Genomic DNA, 4,040 nt, shown 5'->3' on the forward strand with positions numbered 1-4,040 from the left:
TCCTTAGGGCTGTTTATTAGGCCTCATGCACACGACTGTTGTGTGCACCCGTGGCCGTTGTTCCGTTTTTCGTGATTTTCTGTGGACCCATTGACTTTCAATGGGTCCGTTGAAAACTCGGAAAATGCACCATTTGTCATCCGCCTCCGTGATCCGTGTATCCTGTCGGTCAAAAAAATATGTTACTGTCATGGAACCATGAACCAGACGTACAACAAGAGATAAGTGGAAATAAGAAGGCTTTATTGAAAATCAAGCTGTAAGGCAAAAGTCCAAACGGATGGCTAAACCGAAGCAGGGTCTTGCGAAGCCAGAGATCAGGAACCAGAAGGGTAGTCAGACGAAGCCTGGATCAGGAACCAGCAGGGTAGTCAGACGAAGCCTGGATCAGGAACCAGCAGGGTAGTCAGACGAAGCCAGGATCAGGAACCAGAAGCAGCAGCAGACATAGAAGCATGTGAACACAGGAGGACCAAGCAAGGAACTGAAGCCACAGACCTCCTATATATATGAGCTAGGCATCCAGCTCCTCCCAGTGGGAAGGAGAAGCCGCAGGGTGGGAGGCTACAAGAAACCCAGAAACCAAGATGGCCGCCAGCACATGTCAAACGAAGGAGAACAGCAAGAAGGTAAGACCATGACAGTACCTCCCCCTCAAGGGCCCCTCCTCCGCGGAGTAAAGAACGGTTTCTGAGGGAAGCGTGCGTGGAAGGCTCGGAGCAAGGCAGGAGCATGGACATCTGCGGAGGGAACCCAGGAACGCTCCTCTGGACCATAACCACGCCAATGGACCAAAAACTGCACCCGACCGCGGACCAGGCGTGAGTCCAGGATATTGCTCACCTCATACTCCTCACGATTGCCCACTTGGACCGGACGAGGCCGAGGAACCGAGGAAGTGAAACAATTACACACCAGTGGCTTCAACAGGGAGACATGAAACACGTTGGAGATCCGCATGCCAGGAGGAAGCGCAAGGGCATAGGCTACCGGGTTTACCCTGCGAAGCACTCGGAAGGGACCAACAAAGCGAGGCGCCAGCTTGGGAGTGGGCACTCGAAGGTTGAGGTTGCGGGTGGACAACCATACGCGGTCTCCGACCTGGTAGGAAGGAGCGGGCGCTCGTCTGCGATCAGCCTGGAGTCTCTGGCGCTGCGCAGAGACCTCAAGGGACCTCTGGATCTGTACCCAAGAAGCACGTAGGACGGAAAGGTGATCCTCCACAGCCGGAATATCCTGGGGAGAGAATACCTCCGGTAACACGGCAGGTTGGAACCCATAATTGGCCATGAAGGGAGACGTCCCAGAGGAAGAGTTCACCGCCGTGTTCCTGGCAAACTCAGCCCAAGGCAGGAGGTCAACCCAATTGTCTTGGTGATCGGAGACATAGCAACGAAGGAATTGCTCCAAGGCCTGATTGGATCGTTCTGCGGCCCCATTGGACTGAGGGTGGTAGGCCGAGGAGAAAGAGAGATGAATCCCCAACTGGGAGCAAAAGGCGCGCCAGAACCTGGACACAAACTGACTCCCCCGATCCGACACAATCTCCTTGGGCAAACCGTGCAACCGGAAGACCTCCCTGGCAAAAATCGAGGCCAACTCTTGTGCAGAGGGTAACTTCTTGAGAGGAACACAGTGGCACATTTTGGAAAACCGATCCACAATCATGAGAATGACCGTATGGCCTCGGGATGCAGGGAGGTCCACAATGAAATCCATCCCCAGGTGTGACCATGGACGCTCCCCGGTGGCTATGGGTTGCAAAAGGCCCAACGGAAGGTGCCGAGGGGACTTACTCTGGGCACAAACGGAGCATGCCGCTACATATGCGGCGATGTCGGAACGTAGAGAAGGCCACCAGAACAGACGTGAAACAGCCCAGGACAGCTGATTCTTTCCAGGATGCCCCGCGGCCTTGGAGTTATGGTAGGTTCGCAACAACCGAGTGCGCAACTCCTCAGGCACAAAACATCTGCCGTTGGGTCTCCCAGAGGGAGCACCAGATTGAGCCGCCAAAATCTGCTCACCCAGGGGAGAGGTCAGGCTGGTGCGAATGGCGGCCAGGATCTGATTCGGAGGTATGACCGAAGTCGGAATCGACTCCTCCCCGGACAGCTCGGAGTACTGCCGTGATAAGGCATCCGCTCTGATGTTCTTGGAACCGGGTAGGTAGGAGACCACGTAATTAAAACGTGACAAGAACAGAGCCCATCTGGCCTGACGTGGTGTCAATCTCTTGGCCTCAGAGAGGTAGGTCAGATTCTTGTGGTCCGTCAGGATGAGAACCGGAACCACCGAGCCCTCGAGCAAGTGCCTCCATTCTTTAAGGGCCTGCACGATGGCCAATAACTCCCTGTCACCAATCTGATAGTTGCACTCCGCGGAAGACAGTTTCCGGGAGTAAAACCCACAAGGAAGCAGAGGACCCTCTGGTGTTCTACGCTGAGACAGAAGGGCGCCTACTCCCGTCTCAGACGCGTCCACCTCGAGGACAAAAGGCAACCCAGGGTTGGGATGCGACAGAATCGGAGCCGACACAAAGGCGGACTTTAGAGCCTCAAAAGCTCGGATGGCCTCGAGCGGCCAGACCTGGGGATTACTGCCCTTCCTGGTCAGATCCGTGAGAGGCTTGGCTAGCATGGAAAAGTCCCTGATGAACTTCCGATAATAATTGGCGAAGCCCAAAAAGCGCTGCAGGGCACGAAGACCACTGGGCTGGGGCCACTGTAAGACAGCCGAAACCTTCACAGGATCCATGGAGAACCCCTCAGCGGAAATGATGTAACCTAAGAAGGTTACCTGGGATCGGTGAAATTCGCATTTCTCAAGCTTACCGAACAGCTTGTTCTCTCGTAACCGTTGCAACACTCGTCTGACATCCAGAATGTGGGCCTCCATGGATTCAGAATATACCAAGATGTCATCCAAATAGACCACCACACACTGCTGCAACAGGTCACGGAAAACATCGTTGATGAATTCCTGGAAGACTGCGGGCGCATTGCACAACCCAAAGGGCATAACCAAGGATTCATAATGACCGGTCCTGGTGTTAAACGCGGTCTTCCACTCATCGCCCGCCTTGATCCTTACCAGGTTATATGCCGCCCTCAGGTCGAGTTTGGTAAAGACCGTGGCCCCTTTGAGGCGATCAAACAGCTCGGAAATCAAGGGTATCGGGTAAGCGTTCTTGATCGTGATGCGATTGAGACCCCTGTAATCGATGCAAGGCCTCAACTCACCGCCCTTCTTTTTCACAAAGAAAAATCCAGCCCCTGCCGGGGACGAGGATTTGCGAATGTGTCCGCGTGAAAGCGCCTCCCTCACGTACTCCTCCATGGCCTCATTCTCCGCTACCGACAGTGGATAGACTTTGCCACGAGGAGGAACGGCACCAGATTGTAACTCTATGGCACAATCGTATGGGCGGTGCGGAGGTAGGGCAACCGCACGCACCTTATCGAATACATCCCGGTACTCCTCGTATTCAGGAGGCAACAGAGAGTCCGAGGAAGTACACAGCAACTTGACAGGCCCATGGATGCAACTAGCCCCACACTGCGGTGACCACGAGAGGATCTCGGCCGATCTCCAATCGAAAGTCGGATTATGCTTCTGGAGCCAGGGGTACCCCAAGACCACCGAGTAGTGTGGAGACGAAATAACCTGGAGACAGACCGACTCTCTGTGAACGGCACCAATGACCATCCCCACTGGAAGGGTCTCCTGAGTCACGTGTGGCGGCAGAAGGGGTCTGCCGTCTATCGCCTCAAGAGCCAGTGGGGAACCTCGAGGCTGCAGAGGAATGGAATTGGCGGCAGCGAACACACTATCAATGAACAAACCACCAGCACCAGAGTCCACCAACGCCTGGGTCGTCACCGAGCCCCCGACCCAGGAGAGGACAACAGTAATTAGTGGTTTGTCAACACGGGAAACCGGGGACGAGGAGACTCCACCCAAGATCTGCCCCCGACAGGATCTCAGGTGCGAGCGTTTCCCGGACGGTTCGGGCATGCCAACCGAAATGCCCACCGACA

The sequence above is a fragment of the Bufo gargarizans genome, chromosome 1 (assembly GCF_014858855.1).
Source record: "Bufo gargarizans isolate SCDJY-AF-19 chromosome 1, ASM1485885v1, whole genome shotgun sequence".
In the NCBI taxonomy this organism is placed as follows: domain Eukaryota; kingdom Metazoa; phylum Chordata; class Amphibia; order Anura; family Bufonidae; genus Bufo; species Bufo gargarizans.